Source organism: Syzygium oleosum, unplaced genomic scaffold, assembly GCF_021117445.2.
Source record: "Syzygium oleosum isolate NSW1041296 unplaced genomic scaffold, Sole_v2.1 Sole_v2.10, whole genome shotgun sequence".
In the NCBI taxonomy this organism is placed as follows: Eukaryota; Viridiplantae; Streptophyta; class Magnoliopsida; order Myrtales; family Myrtaceae; genus Syzygium; species Syzygium oleosum.
Window position 1 is genome coordinate 6,843,792 of NW_026607494.1, and position 18,561 is coordinate 6,862,352.

An 18,561-nucleotide genomic window follows, 5' to 3' on the forward strand; every position below is an offset into this window, starting at 1 on the left:
CCAGTTATGTGTTGGTTGCTGGTGCAATACAAGTGAAATGAACATATCAACAAATAGCACTTAAGTGATCACTTTTTAACACCGATTGACATTTAAGTGATCACTTTTCACCACAAATGGCACTTAAGTGATCAGTTTTAGCAAAGCTTGACATTTAAACAATTACTATTTACAACATATGACACTGAAATAATGACTTGTGGACTTGTTACCACTCCTTCGTTTGACAAGTGTTTGCAGCAACAATTGCAACAAACCAGCATCCCATTATCAGCAAACATTGCAGCAAACATTTACCAGTAAACCATTGCAGCAATCCAAACATCTCAAGCAAAACTAAGCAAATCAAGATCGAGAATACACAACCAAGCAAGAGAACTTGTAAGTGTTCACAACCAATGAATTTCAACCTTCCATTTCCACCATTGATTACAACAAACTTTTGTTCCAAACAAAAATAGCATAATATAACTATACTTACAAATTACCCAATACAAGTACATAATCCACTCATCTTCAAATATAGTAGACTGAGAAACTTCTTCTCATCACTCGCTTTACATTTGGCCATAAAATAAGCTATACAGCAGAACAACAACACAATCAATGCTCGATAACACTTCCTTTTAATTTTCATCCTTGAAACTTTTTTATTTAAATGGTTGGCTAGAGATGCTAAAGCCTTTATTTTAGCTTGCATTGAGTCGATATCCTCTAATTCGTCCATTAATGTAGGTGGAGGTTGATGGCGTCCTTCAAGTAGCTCTAAGATCACCTTTGTTGCTCGATTGGAGAATTTCGCATCAACCAATTTGAAATATTTGCACTTCGAGCCTTCTTTATACATAGTGCAACCATTAAATCTTCTTTCGGGATTCAACCGAGTCCAAGATGTTCTTATTGGACTCGATAACCCGCAAAAATAGTAATATTCACCTTCTTGTTTGCTTCGTTGAAATGAATTTGAGTCACTGCTGAAGCTGCTGCTCTCCATTTGCAAGATCGAGCTCGTAACTTTGGGGGTGAATCTAAATAGGGTTTCAATAACGGTTAGGGTTGCAAATTGGGGTATTCTCTTTCAATTTGGGGATTTAGGGTTCTTATTTGGGGGAAAGAGTACTAAACGACGTCATTTTAGGGATTAGATGCTGATTGAACTCTCTAGCGAGCCACGTCGTCTTAAAAAAACTAATAAAAAAAGGCTACGTTAGATTTTCGGCCAAACAAATCGGAGTTGGCACTGAAATGATCGTGTTTCAAAAATTTTGGCATTGAAGTCATTCAAAAGAAACTTTTGGCACTTAAGTGAGCGCCGTACACAAATTTTGGCACTTCTGTTATTCTTCTCTCATAAATAAGTGATCATACCATTCGTTTGGATTGTCAAAATTGACATTGTTAGATATGGAGTTCGAAAGGTACGAACGCTTAAAATCCTTTCTCCATCGAGACAATATGTAATTGCTCGGTATCTCATTTACTCCAATGTGATGAAGAACACATAGTCCATGTCTACAAAACCCGATAAATTCTCAATTTGTCGTAAGGTATATTTGAATTCAAACCCGATAATGTTTATCTCCGATTTATAAATGAGAAGGATAACATTATTAACTACAGAAAATGTACTTCTTGTTGTGAAAAATAAGCGATTGAACACAGAGATAAGCAAAACGAGGAAATAATTCAAACACTAGATTTACGTAATTCAGTCAGTTAATGTGATCTACTCCACCAAAAAAGCCGTACAAGATTCAACTATAGATCAAGGGAAAATTTCAAATAGAGACCTAAAGTGGAGTTATTTTCTCAAATAAGGGTCCAAAGCGGACATTGTCTTAAATAAGGGTATGAAGTTGCCCACTTAGTCTCAAATACGGGCCTCAACTCGCCCACCGGCCAAATTTTCACCGGTTGACTTATTCCAGCAATTAAAGCATGGGCAATTTCGTCCAAAATTTGTAACTGGTAAAAAAAAAAGTAGTGAATCCTACGAACGAAAGATCCCAAATTGAATTTTAGGGCTCTTTGTGGATTTTCTTTATCACGTGGTCTTCCATTCTCAGTGCTAGTTCTCTCTATAGATTTTTCTCTCAAACAAATCAAAGAGAATCCTCTCCGCTCTTGAATTCTCTCTATAAAATTTTCTGCCAACCAAATCAGAAAGATCCCAAATTGATTTTGTCAAAAAAATTATGTTTTGACCCAATAGAGAAGTCAGGTTTCTCTAACTTGAATCTTCCTTCAAAAAGTTAACCCCTTTGTGTGGCGAGCTTCTCATCGAGCCTCTCCTTGGCCTCTTTGCTACACCCCCAAGCTTTTCAGGTTGATAGCAATAACAGTTTCTCCAGAGATAAGGTGAAAAGAGGCTCAAAGGGAAAACTTTTAAGGAAGAGATGTTGGAACCAAAAGGAATAATGATAACTTTGGAAGTTTGGAACAAGTGCACAAATAAAGATTGGATGGGGAACTTATTGAATTGCAAATGCCTTTACTTTAGGTGTGTCTACAAATCTGAAGCTCTCAACCTATTATAGTGGTTGAAAGTGTACATAGCTTGACAAACATTAAATGAAAAGACCATAAATGCATACAAATAAAGTCAAATAAAAGACGCACAATAAATGCTTGAAGATAGGCATGGAGAACTCTTTAATGAGCTTTACTAGCCTTCTTTGTCTTCGTACTTCAACAGCTTCTCTTCTTCATTAAATGCAGTAGCTCTTCTGGCTCCTTCTGTCTTCATTTTTCCTTAGGCACCTACCATGAATCATGCTTCACTGATTCATTTTCATTCTTCTTCTTACGCCCACCATAAATCATGGCAATCCTTGAAGAATACTAACAACCAAATCTATAGCTCATTAACCAACGTGCTCAAATATTCAACAATCAATTTTATACTATTCTAATAGTCTCCCTTAAAATTGATTTTTGAATTCAACAACACCAAGCGTCTCCTTTAATTTTTCAAACGAATCCGCCTTCAATGATTTCATCAAAATATCTACAATTTGATCTTCTGATCTGCAGAAATTAAGCTCAATCTCATTATCTTTGACTCGCTCGCGAATATAGTGATACTTAATGTTGATATGTTTGCTCCTGCCATGAAAAACTGAATTCTTGGCTAATGCAATAGCCGACTTATTGTCACACATCATTTTGATAAGACCTGTTTGTTCACGCTTCAATTCACACAGCATCCTACGAAGTCATATCGCTTGACATGCTGCCGAAGCTAATGCCATGTATTCTGCTTCAACTGTCGAGAGTGCAACAACTTGTTATTTTTTCGAGGACCAAGAAATTACTCCTGATCCAAGAAAGAAAGCATATCCGGAAGTACTCTTTCGAGTCTTGGTATCACATGCTCAATCACTGTCTGTGTATCCCACTAGACTAAAATTGTCAGTATAAGAATATAAAATTCAATAGTCATGAGTTCCACTGAAATACCGCAAAATTCTTTTTGCTGCCTGCAAATGTGATTGGTACGTTTTTTCCATAAACTTGTTAATAATTCCCACTCCATAGGTAATATCTAGCCTAGTAGAGGCAAAATATCTCAAATTGCCAACAATGCTTTTGAAATAAGTGAGATTTACCAGTTCCTCGGTTCCTTCTTTCTTCAGTTCCAACCGTTCTACTATGGGAGTCCGAATTGGTTTGAGCGATTCCATTTTCAGTCGTTTCAAAATATCATTAGCATATTTCTGCTGTGAAATAAATATGCCATCATTTGCTTGCTTCACTTCAAGACCCAGAAAATAGGACATTAATCCCAAATCTGTCATCTTGAATTGGCAAGTCATAGCCTCCCTGAATTCAGCAAACATCTTTTCACAGCTCCCTGTAAATATCAAGTCATCCACATAAAGATACATAATTATTATGTCACCATTAGTATTTGACTTGATATATAATGTATGCTCATATGGGCACTTTTGAAAATCATGCTTTAACATGTACATGTCGATCCACGTGTACCAAGCACGAGGTGCCTGTTTTAGCCCGTACAATGCCTTCTTTAGCTTGTAAATTTGATTTTCATGCCCTTTCTTCTCATAACCTTGTGGTTGCTCCACATAGACTTCCTCTTCAAGAACACCATTAAGAAATGTTGATTTCACATCCATTTGATGGATCCTCCAACGGTTTTGAGCTGCGAGTACTAAGATCATCCGAATGGTATCTATTCAGGCCACTGGTGCAAATACTTCAAAATAATCAATACCTGGCTTTTGCTTGTAGCCCTTTACAACCAGTCTGGCTTTGTAATGGTCCACCTAACCGTCGGGTTTGTACTTTGTCTTGTACACCCACTTGACACCAATGGGCTTCTTACCATGAGGTAAAGAAGTTAGCACCCATGTGTCATTCTTCTCAATGGAGTAGATTTCTTCATCCATTGCTTGGATCCACTTCTCATCTACAGCTGCTTCATCATAGGATATAGGATCACATTCAGCAAATAAACAGAAGTTTACCATAATTTCTTAAGGGCAAAAGGACACCAGAAGTGCCATAAGTTGTGTACGAAGGACACTTTGGTGCCATAACTTTTTTTCGGATCACTTTGGTATCAAGTCGGAGGAAAAGAGATCACTTAAGTGTCAATTTGGCCGGAAATCCGACGTGGCATTTTTTATAAATTTCTGACGCCGATGTGGCTTACCGAAGGATGAGTCAGCGTGTACAGTCAGCATTTTTTTTTTAAATAATTTTTTTCCTTTTTATTCTTTTTTTTCCTCTTCTTTCCTTTTTCCTTTTTTTTTCTTTTTTTCTTTTCTCCCCTCGTCGGCCGGTTGCCGGTGGTTGGCCCGGCTGCCGGTGGTTGGCCCGGCCACCGACGAAGCCTAGGAAGGGCTGGGCGAGGGCGGCCTTGCCCATGGCCGGCCATGGCGGCCTTGCCCATGGCCGGCCATGGCGGCCTTGCCCATGGCCGGCGAGGGCCGGCCTCGCTAGATCTGGGCGAGGCGACCTCGCTGGCGACAGGTGAGGCCGCCCCTCGCTGGCCATGGGCGAGGGGCCGCCTCGCCAGATCTGGCCGAGGTGACCCTCGCCGACAACTGGTGAGGCCGCCCCTCGCCGGCCATGGGCGAGGGTCGCCTCGCCAGTCCCCGGCGAGGGTCGCCTTGCCAACCTTGCCCATGGCCGGCGAGGGGTGGCCTTGCCAGATCTGGTCGAGGCGACCCTCGCTGGCGACTGGCGAGGCCGGCCCGCGCCTCGTCCATGGTCGGCGAGGGGCGGCCTCGCCTGTCGCCGGCGAGGGTCGCCTCGCCCAGATCTGGCGAAGGGCGGCCTCGCCTGTCACCGGCGAGGGTCGCCTCGCCCAGATCTAGCGAGGCCATCCCTCGTCGGCCATGGGCAAGGCCGCCCTCGCCTAGCCCTTCCCAGGCTTCGTCGATGGCCGGGCTGACCACCGGCAACTGGCCGGCGAGGGGAGAAAAGAAAAAAAAGAAAAGAAAGGAAAAAGGAAAGAAGAGGAAAAAAAAAGAAAAAAAGGAAAAAAATTATTTAAAATAAAAAATGCTGACTGTACACGCTGACTCATCCTCTGGCGAGTCACGTCGGCGTTAGAAATTAATAAAAAATGCCACGTCGGATTTCCGGCCAAATTGGCACTTAAGTGATATCTTTTCCTCCGACTTGGCACCAAAGTAATTCGAAAAAAAGTTATGGCATCAAAGTGTCATCCGTACACAACTTATGACACTTCTGGTGTCCTTTTACCATTTCTTAAGTGATTTCATCATTATCACTGTCATCGTTCCTTGTGACCACATAATCCCTGAATTTTGCTGGAGTTTCTTGCAATCGCTGTGAACGACGTAATAGTGGTGCTGAAGCTGTTGTTGATGAAGAAGATGCACCACCAATCGAAGATGATGGATGTTTTTCTGTATATCCCTCTAATGGTTCATCTTCGATGGTAATGCTTTTTTGGTCAACCTTTTGGTTCCAATCGCAGGCTTTATCTTCTAAAAACTGAACATCCCTGCTGATGATCACCTTTTCAGTGATTGAGTTATATAGCTCATAACCTTTAGTTGTGTCACAGTAGCCAATGAAGATGCACTTCTCGCTTTTGTCATCCAACTTCTTCCTCCGTTCATCTGGTCTGTGGGGATATGCCACGCACCCAAATACTCGTAGGAACGAAACATCTGGCTTGTTGCCGCTCCAAGCCTCTTCTGGCGTTCTTCCAAGAACTTTCTTTGTTGGACACTTGTTTAGCACAAATACAGCACACGCAACTGCTTCTGCCCAAAACTTCTTGGGTAAATTTTTAGCTTTTAGCATCCTTCCTGCCATTTCAAGAATTATTTTATTTTTTCTTTCTGCTATACCATTTTGCTGAGGAGTATAGCTGACGGTCAATTGACATTTTACTCCATGAATTTTACAATATTTGTCAAATTCATTTGAAGTAAATTCTCCGTCTCTATCCGATCTCAATGTCTTCAAATTAAAGTCACTATGGTTTTCAACATAGACTTTAAATTCTTTAAACTTGACAAAAGCTTAGAATTTTTCTCTCAAGAAATAAACCCAAGTTTTTATGGTAAAATCATCCACAAAAATTATCATGTACCATTTTTGTCCGAATGATTCAACCTCAACAGGACCATATATGTCAGTATGTACCAACTCCAATGGTTGTTCTGCTCTTCTGGCTTTTCCAACTGGAAAAGTTTCTCGATGTTGTTTTCCAACAAGACATCTTTCGCATGGACTATTCGGATAGTCAATCAAAGGCATCCTGATTACCATCTTTTTCTAGATAAGGGGGTAAGTACAGCGCAAGTGCCATAACTTTTGTATGGAGGACACTTAAGTGCCATAACTTTTTTTTGGCTTACTTGAGTGCCATAACTTTAAAAAAAAAAGATCACTTAAGTGCCACTTACGAGCTGGTCGTGAGGGCCCAAAACCGCGGCTTTTCCGGCCGAACAATGACCTTCCCGGTGAGGCGAGCACCACCGGCTTGAAGAGGGGGTGTCGGTGAATCATTCCATGGCCTCCGTTCGTCTCGAAATTTCCGTTTTGGCCTCCCTTGACGAAGGTAAAAATGCTTCGTAGTCACACATTTATCGAGCCAATTTGTGTGACTACGAAGCATTTTACCTTCGTCAACGGAGGCTAAAACGGAAATTTCGAGACGAATGGAGGCCATGGAACGATTCACCGACACCCCTATTCAAGCTGGTGGGCTCGCCGCTCGGCCGGAAGGTCACCGTTTGGCTGGAAAAGCCACGGTTTCGGGCCCTCACGACCAACCCCTCTGACAAGCTAGTCGTGAGGGCCTGAAACCGTGGCTTTTCCGGTCGAACGGTGACCTTCCCGGCGAGGCGAGCACCACCAGCTTGAAGAGAGGGTGTCGGTGAATCATTCCATGGCCTCCATTCGTCTCGAAATTTCCGTTTTAGCCTCCGTTGACGAAGGTAAAAATGCTTCGTAGTCACACAAATCGGCTCGATAAATGTGTGACTACGAAGCATTTTTACCTTCGTTAATGGAGGCTAAAACGGAAATTTCGAGACGAATGGAGGTCATGGAATGATTCACCGACACCCTCTCTTCAAGCTGGTGGTGCTCGCCTCACCGGGAAGGTCATTGTTTGGCCGGAAAAGTCGCGGTTTCGGGCCCACACGACCAGCTCGTAAGTGGCACTTAAGTGATCTTTTTTTTTTTTTAAGTTATGGCACTCAAGTGAGCCAAAAAAAGTTATGGCACTTAAGTGTCATCCGTACAAAAGTTATGGCACTTGCGCTATACTTACCCCTCTAGACAAGTAATTTTAGTCCACGAAAATTTAGATGCCCGAATCGAAGATGCCACAATCAGTTGCTGTCTTTCATTTTTTTTGGTAAGGGTAAGGTATAGTTGCTGTCTTTCATCATCGCTTGAAAAACTCAAGAAATTCATCGTCTGAAGAGTTAGGGGAAACATCCGGTTCTTTGTCATTTGCACCTTCGTGATCAACTTGTCGTTGACACTTTTGATGGTGCAAACTCTATTTTCAATATGAGCCTTGTAGCCTTTTTCGGAAAGTTGCCCAACACTTAACAAATTCCAAAAAAGTCCTGGCACAAAGTAAACATCCACAATAGTAACATTAATACCATCTTTTGACTTGATATTGATGTTACCTTTGCCTATCACGGGAACTTTTGATTTATCCCCGAAGTTGATTTCACCTCGACTTGTCTCGTCTAGCTGCAAGAATAACTCCTTCCGACCAGTCATATGATTGCTGCAACTAGTATCCAGGTACCATATGTTGGTGTCTTTAATACTTGAGTCATCCTTCTTACATGCTAGTCGCATGTGTTCTTCAGCATCGATGGCATGTGCATGTTCCACCTATTCATACGTCGCTTTTGCCCGGCATTCAGATTTGCAATGTCCAAATTTATTGCATTTTAAACACTTGACTTTTGATTTGTCATGTGGTTTAAATTTTCCAGTAAAATTTGGATTTCCACCTCTACCTCGGCCTCCTCCGCGACCTCGACCACCTTGATAGCCTATTCGGCTTGGTGGAACAAACCGACTTTGCAATACTTGCTCGGGATTTGAACCGATGGACTTTTGATTTATTCTTTGCTCATACGAGCACAATGAACCCATCAACCACTCCAATGTTAGGGTTGATACATCTTGCCCTTCCTCGATCGCTGCGATGACATAGTCAAATCTTTCGGTCAAAAACCTCAAGATTTTTTCTTTGACTCGAACATCTTGGAGTTCTTCACCATTAACCCTCAATTGGTTAACGATAGCTTGCACACGATCAAAATATACCGAGATTGATTCAGAGTCGGTCATGCGTAGAGACTCAAAATCACCTCGAAGTGTTTGAAGCCGCACACGTTGGACACGATCATCGCCTTTGTAGGATTTTTGCAAAATATCCCACGCTACTTTCGCGGTCTCCGCACTTGATATTTTTTCAAATATTGTTTCTTCCATAGCTTGAAAGATCGCATATAATGCTTTTTGATCTTTCTTTCGCGACTCCACCAAATAATCTTTCTTCTCCTTTCTTAAAGCCTCGAATGCTTCAGCATCGGCCACTTCGGTGTAGCCATTTTCCACCGGATTCCACAAATCTTGCGATTTGAAGAGAACCTTCATCTAGACGGATCAGTTGTTGAAATTCCTTCCATTCAACTTTGGAAGTTGCAATTAAACGGAATTAGTGGATGCCATTTTGAGCTCTGATATCAAATGTTGAAACCAAAAGGAATAATGATAACTTTGGAAGTTTGGAACAAGTGCACGAATAAAGACTGGATGGAGAACTTATTGAATTGCAAATGCCTTTACTTCGGGTGTGTCTACAAATCTGAAGCTCTCAACCTATTATAGTGGTTGAAAGTGTACATAGCTTGACAAATATTAAATGAAAAGACCATAAATGCACACAAACAAAGTCAAATAAAAGACACACAATAAATGCTTGAAGACAGGCGTGGAGAACTCTTCAACAAGCTTTACTAGCCTTCTTTGTCTTCGTGCTTCAACATCTTCTCTTCTTCATTAAATGCAGCAGCTCTTCTTGCTCCTCTTGTCTTCATTTTTCTTCAGGCGCCTAATAGCTCAGAAACCAACGTTCTCAAATATTCAACAATCAATTTTATACTATCCTGACAAGAGAAGCGTGTATTTGACACTGGGCATTATAATACAATTGCAACTGAAGTCAAATTGATTTTGGTATTTGCTTTGAATCAATTCAGTTTATAACTTGAATTGAGGAATTCGTTTGCTATCCGAGACGAACGAAAACCAATTATTTTTTGCAAAGTCTCCTGTTGAAGAATTTTTTTGCTGTTCGAAGCATCCTAAATTGAAGAATTTGTTTGCTGCAGTTAGTTCACTCAAAAACACGTGGTGCACCACTTTGAAGAAGCGCTAGAGGAGCATCGATTCCATCAAATTTTAGCGTCCTCTAATTTGCTTCGTTTTGACCGAGGTCAGTTTACTAAATTGGTGCTTCTAATCGTTTGTTCGTCCAAGAAAAGGCCATTACAGCTTGTTCAAGCAACATGTTGACAAGGTATATGGATATTGTGGAATACCACACTGATGGCAGCAACGGCAGTGATGGTAAGAGATATTTTTTAGTATTTGCTTGTTCCGTCCGATTTATGGGTGCATTTTGTCTCCTTTTCAAGCAATGCCCGTGAGTTGCATTTTGTAATGGAGGTGATATTCATTGTGAATTTTCTAATTCGATTTTCTGCCATCGTGGTCCCTACATGCCGGTTATGGTACTTAATTTGTAACTTTACTATTTTCGTTTTTCTTTTTTTGATATATATTTTGTTATTAACAACCAATCTATTAATTGTTGGGAGTTGTGAATTTTCTATTTTTATCTCCACCAAGTAAAGACCTAAAGGAACTGTCATAATTAATTGTATTTGATCTACCCATCCACTCTTTTGGCATTTGGTGTAATTTTATTTACGAGTAGGGAAGAAGGGTTGGATGATTGCATTGTTGGCTTTTAAGGATTATACTTTAGATATCACCATGATGATTATCTTTGTTATATCGCTTGATATGTACTAAACTTGTGGACAAACATAAAGCTTTTTTACTAAGTTAGTCAGTCTCTACAGTAGACCATGTCGATTTATCTACCTTAGCCATCATTAACTAGCAAGAATTAGGACAATAATCCATTTCTTTTCCATAGAATTAGTAAATGAGCTTTTGTTTGCTGGAAGCTTGGAAGAGACTAGTTAGTACTAGTATTGTTGATATGTTATCGTTGTGCTTCCTTCACTAGTTAAGGCTATAACAATTGCTATATTAAACTTCTTCCTTTAGTCATTCTATGGAGTAACTCATCAATCTAGGAGACTTAATTGTGTTTGTAGCAAAGAACTTGGCTTTATCTTCTTGGATTTGCATAACTGTAGGTATACTTGTCAGGGGAATATATGAATTGGGAAGTAGGGAAACATATTAACATTATTTTTCATCTATTTGCACCAGGTGAGGGATGTGAAGAAGTGAACAATTCTATGCTTGATATTGGGTGTATTGAGGGTGCTGAAGAAGATCGGTTTACTATTATTGATCTTGATGACTTATACAGAAGAAATGTAAGATGTGCTCAGGGTGATCGTTCAATGGAGTAGGATATGGATGTTGGAGATAACAGCTTGTATATTGATGTATGGGCTGATAGTGTAGATTTCTTAAATATGACTAGACAAAATGAGTATACACATCCTGAGTTCAATGCTGAGGTTGATATAGAGAATCATGTCTTCAAGTTGGGGATGTGCTTTAGTAACCCTGAAGAGTTTAGAGAGGCTGTTAGGAACTATGCCATAAAAATGGGAGACAAGTGAGGTTCACTAAGAATACACGAAATAAGTTGAGGTCAGTGTGTTCTGAGGGCTGTGATTGGCTTATGTATGCTTCCAAAGTGTAAAGGGAGCATACTTTACAAGTCAAAACCTTCAACCCCATACACACTTGTAATAGAGTGCAAAATGTTCCTCAAGTAAGCACTAAATGGCTAGCAAACAAGTATTGTGATAAATTGAGGAATAATCCTACATGGCCAGGTGCTTCAATGAAGAAAACAATGGAATCCGAGAATGTTTTGAAGTTCTCAAGGTCAATGGTTTACAGAGCTAGGGCTTCAGCAATGACTATGATCAAAGGGAATGAGGAGGAGCAATTTGGGATACTTAGGAGCTATTATCAAGCACTTCTTGATGCCAATCCAAGATCCACAGGTATAATCAAGATTAAGAAATGGGCAAAAGTACACTAGAAGTGCCATAACTTGTGTACGGCGATCACTTTGGTGCCATAACTTTTTTTCGGATCACTTTGGTGCCAAGTCGGAGGAAAATCGATCACTTTAGTAACTCCGGCCAAAAAACTGTCCTGGCATTTATACTAAAAAAAAAATGGTCTGACTTGTACACGGTGGAAATTACGTGGCTTTTTTTCGAATTTTTTAAATTTTAAAAAAAAAAAGTTGCAGCGGCGGCGAGGAGCCCTCGCCGGCTGCCGCATAACTCCCACCACCGCCGGAAGGGCCGGCGGTGGTGGGCGCTGTGGTCGGCGAGGGTCGCCGGCCTCGGCCAGGCCCGGCGACCCTCACCGAGCCCGGGAGGGCCGGATCCGGTGACCTCGCCGAGCCCAGCCGGATCCGACGAGGCGAGATCCGTGCGCGCGAGTCTCGCTCACCTGGCGAGGCGAGGCCGCCGCCGTCGCGACCGCGACGTGACGAGGTCGGTCTCGCCTCGCGGCGAGGCGAGGGCCGGGCGAGGCAAATCTCGCGCGCGACGGCCGTCGCGTCGCCCGGGTCGCGACAGCGAGCGTCCGCCGTCGCCTCGCCGCGAGGTCTCCGCCGTCCCTCTGCGACGGCGAGGTCTCGCCTCGCCGGATCCGGCTCTCGTGGGCTCGCGGGGCCGCGGCCCCGCAAGGGGCGACCCTCGCCGACTATGTGCCACTCACCGCCGGCCCTTGCCGGCGGTGAGTGGGGTGGTGGCTTAGCAATGCGAGGGCTCCTCGCCGCCGCCGTAGGTTTTTTTTTATAAATATAATTTAATTTTTTTTAAAAAAAAATACACGTCAGCTGGCTAAACGGCGTCGTTTTTGGTTTTTAATGCTGACTGGACCTCTCCGGCGAGCCGTGTCAGCGCCACATCGGATTTCCGGCGAGCCACGTTAGTATTGGTACTAAAGTGATCGATTTTCAAAAAAGTTGGCATCAAAGTGATCCGAAAAAAAGTTATGGCACCAAAGTGATCGCCGTACACAAGTTATGGCACTTCTAGTGTACTTTTGCCTAAGAAATGTCAAGACAAATTCAAGTTTAAAGTAGGAGTTTACATTTGTCTAGATGCATTGAGGAGGGGCTTTCTAGAAGGATGTAGGCGCTTTGTGGGGTTTGATGGTTGCCATTTGTCATCAAGTTACAAGAGTATTCTTCTGGCAGCTGTGGGCATAGATGCCAACAATCAAATGTATCCCTTTACATGGGCAGTCGTGGGACAAGAAACATACAAGACATGGCATTGGTTTATTAGTATGATTGCAGAAGACTTAGGAATTACAGACTCAGCAAATTCAAAATGCTGGACTTTCTTAAGTGACAAGCAGAAATGATTGATGCAGGCACTAGCAAATCTAATGCTTGAAGCTGAACATAGATTTTGCTTGAGGCATCTTTATGAGAACTTTAGGCTGCATCACAAAGGATTGGAACTTCAAGTGTTGGTTTAGAAGGTTACGATGGCAACTCGGGCATGTGATTTTGACTTGGCAATGAAAAAGCTAAAGGCAGTTAATGAGAAAGCATATAATTGGTTGTCCCAGAGGCCTCCAGTGCAGTGGAGCAAGTCTCACTTCAAAACAAGCTCAAAATGCGACATTTCCTTAAATAACTGGTGCGAGAACTTAAACAAAAGCATTATTGATGCCAGGGACAAACCTATCATCACAATGCTTGAAGCTATAAGAGTGCAGACAAAGAGATGGGTTGGCTCAGCACATTGGTGTGATCTATCCCAACATCCAGAAGATATTGGATCTTCAAAAAAAATATTTAGCATCATAGATTCCTGCGTGGAAGGGGAAGATGAGTTTGAATTGAGTGGGCCATATGGAGACAAAAGAGTTGTTAATATTAGACATAGAACTTGTAGCTGTAGAAGATAGGACATCAGTGGAATCCCTTGCTGTCATGCTGTGGCGACTCTTATACACATGAGGGAACAACCTGAAAAATGGGTTCACACATGCTTCCTTAAGGAAACATTCATGCAAACTTATAGCCACCTTGTGCATGTTGTGGATTCCAAGGACACATGGCTTGCTCGAGAGCCATTATTCCCCCCCAGATGTGCCTAAGCAAGTTGGTAGAAAGAAGAAACAAAGAACGAAGTCAGTGAATGAAATAGCTGATAACAATTTGAAAACAAGGAAGAAGAAAGTTGTGCAACAGCCCGTTGGAATGAAGTTGAAGAGACAAAATACAACAATCACTTGTGGGAAATGTGGTGGGTTAGGCCATAATAGGAATCATTGCAAAAATCCATCAGTAACATCAACACCAACAGCAATAGCATCTGCGGTAGCAGTAGCATCACGCCCAACAGCTTCCACATCCACCTCATGCTCCCAAGACGTGGTCGAAAGCACTCCCTCAGCCCCATCAACATCACAACCTGAGACAATTGAACTACTTGCTTCAATTTTTGGCAACACTTCAAACTCATTGTCATTTATGGGAAGAGATAAGATGCAGATATTAATTTGCCTTGACTTTAGGGGTGTCCATAAAGCCCACGCCGGCCCGGCCTGACCTGGGCTAGTCAGGCCCGACCCTAAAATTTGGGTTATTTTGGGGTTGGGTCTTGTCTTCTTTGGGTAGGGCTGGGTATTACTAAATTAGGGTAGGATTGGGCCCGATCCATAGACACCATGAGACCACCCATGGGCCACAGTCCACACCTCCCTAGCTCCCTCTCCTTCGTCTCTCCCCTTCTCTCTCCTCTGTCTCACTTTTTGCGCACATTTCATTGCCTGGTTTTCCGACACCGATCTCCGCATCCATCGCCTGGTTTCCATCTCGCCGGAGCTCGCTCTTTCGCTCTCTCTCATGAAACTCTGTTCGGAGATCCATGGCGCCTCATCGTAGCTCGTTCCTCCTTGGTTTCTCAAGCCCTGCATTGCTCAAATCCCTCTGCTTCTGCCGACAGGGCCGTGTCCTCCCATCGATGCCGATCTAGCGAGCCTCGACCTCGTCCAAATCCCGGACTTCCGACGATTCTGTCGATTTCTCCCTCCTCCTCTGGCGTCGTCGTCCTCCCCCATCCTTTTTGCAATGAAGCCCAACAGCAGATTCTTCACGATGGGGCTCGTACTTGCAAATCCCATCGGTACGAACTCTAGGCGACAACAACCGCAGCCCCGAGATCAAGCGCCGCCGCGACGCACGCGATTTCTCAATGTGCCGGAGATTGGGGAAGGAATCGAGGGCTGGATTCGGTGGATCGACGGATAAAGACGGGATCGAAGAGGGAGGGGTTGATTTCTAGGGTTTTGCAGAAGGGGGGAAGAAGACGGAAGGGAAGGAGTGAAGTCAAGGAGTGGTGATACTAATGAAGAACTCGTCGTCACCGCCGTCGCCAATCCCCACCGATGCCTGCCGCAGGAGGTTCCCTACTGCTGCGATTTACATGATCGGGTGGACTAATTTCCAATCCATCTATAAAAAAAATAAAAACCTGAAACCAGACCTGGCCTGGCTCGGCCCGGCCCGGCCCTTGAGGTGTGTGCTAAACAGGGTCTTGGGCTGGGTCTGGGCGGGTGAAGCGCGACCCTATTGATTTCGAGTCAGGTAGGGTATTATAAAAGCCCGACCCGACCTGACCCAACCCATTGACACCCCTACTTGACTTTGTCCTAAAATTGTTCTTAGTTGTACTTGATTTTTTCTTAACTAAATTGATTTATTTTTTGATTCAACTGTAGGTGAAGAGAATGATGTAAGGAACCTCAACATGAAAGTGGTGGAACACGAGCAATTTTTTGAGATATACAAAAGCAACAAGACCAACAAAACAAATTCTTTTTTTTTTTATCTATTGATTGATCCGGATGGGTTTGTATAGGTCAATTGATGAAGCATATTAAAGTAAAAGTATAAATAGGTCTGCTATGTTTGGAAGATGTCTTGTATTAGAAAGTTTCTCTTTTCCATAAAATAATGTGGATCAATTTAAGTTTAACTAATGACATTTCGTTTGCTTTGCCTTCTTTTGAGTTGTGGTTGTTGTGCCATAGCTCACAAGAGTTGTTTATGCAGCCTTTTTTTGAGTTGTGGCTGTTGTGCTATGTTGAGCTCACAAGAGTTATTTATGCAGCCATTTGGAGTTGAGTTGTGCCTTCTAACCTCTACCTCTTTCATGGTGCTATAACACAACACAGAAGTTGTGCGTGCGCATGCACAACACAGAAGTTGTGCAAATAGAAAAGAGCATTTTTTTTTTCTCCACGAATGTTGTGCACATAGCACAACACAAACGCTTGGCCAACAGTAGCATATGAAACATTCATTCATCACTGCAACCATTTGACCAAGAAATCATAATCACCAACTCATCATTAAACTTAGATATTTGCATTACAAGAAGAGATGACAACATATGAGTTTACACAGCAATTAAACCTCCCACAAATGACATCCATTAATCACAGATCATCCTACAGCAACCAATATGAAACTCCAAAAGACACCTACGACAATTGATCAGATCCTCGAAACATTACGACAGGAAGCATTCACAGCCCCATCAATTCCCACATCATAACCCATGAATTTGCCAATCTTCTATCAATCAAATCTTTCAATTCAATGTCCTGGGAAACCTTCCCTCCTTCAATTTTTGGCAAAACCTGGGAAATACAAGAGAGAGAAAGAGTCAAGTTGAATCATACAATATGATACCAAAGTTAGACAACAAATGCAATCAAATTGAGGGCATTTCTCATGACTGTACGGTACAACAATACATTACTGGATCTTACCAATCTCCAAGAAGAGGCCACAGAACTAGCAGGGCAACAGAGTCCCAAAAGTTATAAGACAAAAAGGCAACGATGTATTGGATTGCTTAGGTAAATTCAACGTCAAAACTCAAAAGTAAAGATCCACGACATCTAGGTCCTGCAACAAAATTTTTGAACATAAAGTATTTGTAAATAGAAAAACAAACCAGCTCATCATTGTAGTAAACATCAAAAGCACCAAAGCTTTGCAGGAAGGGCCGGAACACATTGCGAAAAGCCAAGTTGAAGCAACAATCCCAACCTGTTTGCACAAAGAAAATGGGATGCACTGCAATCCCAAGCATTGGAAAAAATGCTCTCTGGCCATGACGATAGCAGATACTCCTATCTGAGTGACTGGCACCAACTTAGCCAAAATGGGCTTTGGCGGTGGTGGAGGGTAGTTTGCAAGAACAACATCAACACCAGACAACTGTATCCCCAGCATCTTCTTCATTGTTACTACAGTACCCGGGACATAAACATTTTATGTGAATAATGAAACGAAAAGCTGATATTTGATACCCAAAATAGTAATTGATCCAATTGACACTAACATTACTAACAACGAAAGAGCCACAGTTTTATGTGACTATAACACCGTCGTTAATCATATCACATAAGTTACTCCACCCATTTAATCACGCTTCACAAAAGTTAGGCAATTAGTTCATAATCTTTAAAGAAGTTTGCAACCCCTCTAATCCACATAGATGAACAACTATGGCAAGTTATGGTCCTGAAGAGGCTATTGATTAGCATCATCTCGAGCTTGTTCCTTCCAAGCCAAAAAAGAACATATCTCACTAAAGGGAGAGCATAAATTGCTCGCACCAAACTAGTTTCCAGAAGTGCGATGGCTTCATATTGCAACCAACAAAAACATACATTATATAGCAGCATTCTAGCACTAATCTGAAATGTGCAAACGATCACATCGGGAAGCGTGAAGCAGAAGAATTTCACACATCACTATTTTCACCTCCTTTGATTGCATGCTTGTTCAGCCCGAAAGTACAACAATTGGCGGATGCATCGCAGGAGTCTTAACACAGAATACTCTACTCTCAAAGACTCCCTACTCCTCTCAGGCGAAAAATGGTTGCAAAACTACCGACAATAGTGAGTCGAGCTGCGAGAATCATCGAACTGGAATGTCAGCTCAACTCGTGCGACACCATTGACACTGAATTAAAAGCACCACATAGTCGCACACCACCAATGAAGAAGAAAATATGCGCGAGAGCGGAGAGAATTGCTCATCTTTTGGGAGGAATGGCGAGGACTTTGACGGGAAAACACATCGCTGGCGTGATCATGTTCGAGTTCCCGGACAAGATGGTGTGCCACGCGGACTCCTTCCTCGACCTCATGCACGGCGAGGCATACTATATCCTCGGGGAAAGAACAGCAGAAGTGCCAAAAGTTGTGTACGGAGCTCACTTTGGTGCCAAAAGTTTCAAACGGATCACTTAAGTGCCAAAAGTTGTGAAAAACGATCACTTAAGTGCCACATCACCGGAAATCCGACGTGGCATTTTTTTTATTAATTTCTCAAGCTGATGTGGCTCACCGGAGGCTGATGTGGCATTTCTTTCTTTTCTTTCTTTCTTTTTCTTTCTTTTTTTTTTCTTTCTTCTTATTTCCGATGGCCGGCGTCCGGCCACCGGCCATGGTCGGCCTCGCCGGCGTTGCCTTCCTCCGGCGAGGGCCGGCGAGGCCGCCGTGGCCTCGGCGAGGGCCGCCTCGCTCGGATCCGCGAGGCGAGCCTTGGCGGCTTGCCTGATCCGGCGAGACGGCCTCGCCGGCCTCGCCCGAGGAAGGCGACGCTTGGCGAGGCCACCGTGGCCTTGGCGAGGGCTCATCTCGCAGTCCGCGAGGCGAGCCTCGGGCTCGCCTCGCCGCGAGGGTCGACCTCGCCGGGCGGCGGCCCCGGCGAGGCTCGCCCGTCGAGGAAGG

At 43.0% G+C, this 18,561-nt stretch overlaps 1 long non-coding RNA gene across 1 annotated transcript; it reads right to left on the minus strand.

The window, feature by feature from the left end:
- Nucleotides 1-16,141: 16,141 nt before the first annotated feature.
- Nucleotides 16,142-17,994, minus strand: LOC115667683 (uncharacterized). Its single transcript, XR_008817329.1, has 2 exons — nt 16,582-17,994; nt 16,142-16,449 (listed from the first exon to the last, which is right to left on the minus strand). It is a non-coding gene; the product is annotated as an uncharacterized LOC115667683 (long non-coding RNA).
- Between the last annotated feature and the right edge of the window lie 567 nt (nt 17,995-18,561).